The sequence below is a fragment of the Camellia sinensis genome, unplaced genomic scaffold, assembly GCF_055761805.1.
Source record: "Camellia sinensis isolate YWXY unplaced genomic scaffold, ASM5576180v1 Unanchor4, whole genome shotgun sequence".
NCBI classification, from domain to species: Eukaryota; Viridiplantae; Streptophyta; class Magnoliopsida; order Ericales; family Theaceae; genus Camellia; species Camellia sinensis.
In genome coordinates this window covers 19,055,001-19,055,665 of record NW_028129277.1, presented here as the reverse complement: position 1 = coordinate 19,055,665, position 665 = coordinate 19,055,001, and positions in this window count along the sequence as shown.

Genomic DNA, 665 nt, shown 5'->3' with positions numbered 1-665 from the left:
ATGCGGGCCGAGGCCGTGGCACGTCATGCGGGCCGAGGCCGTGGCATGGCATGTTTGGCCACGCCGTGGCAAGACATGCGGGCCGTGGCATGGCATGGCATGCGGGCCGAGGCCGTGGCTCGACATGTTGGCCAAGGCTAAGGCATGGCACGCCGGGCAACGCGGTGGCATGGCATGCTGGGCAACGCGGTGGCAAGGCATGCGGGCCGAGGCCGTGGCATGGCATGTTGGGCAACGCCGCAGCAAGGCATGCGGGCCGAGGCCGTGGCATGGCATGCGGGCCGAGGCCGTGGCATGGCATGCGGGCCGAGGCCGTGGCATGGCATGTTGGGCGACGCCGTAGCAAGGCATGCGGTCCGAGGCCGTGGCATGTCATGCGGGCCGAGGCCGTGGCATGGCATGCGGGCCGAGGCCGTGGCATGGCATGTTGGGCGACGCCGTAGCAAGGCATGCGGGCCGAGGCCGTGGCATGTCATGCGGGCCGAGGCCGTGGCATGGCATGCGGGCCGAGGCCGTGGCATGGCAAGTTGGGCGGCGTCGTGGCAAGGCATGCGGGCCGAGGCCGTGGCATGTCATGCGGGCCGAGGCCGTGGCACGGCATGCGGGCCGAGGCCGTGGCATGGCATGCGGGCCGAGGCCGTGGCATGGCAAGTTGGGCGGCGTCG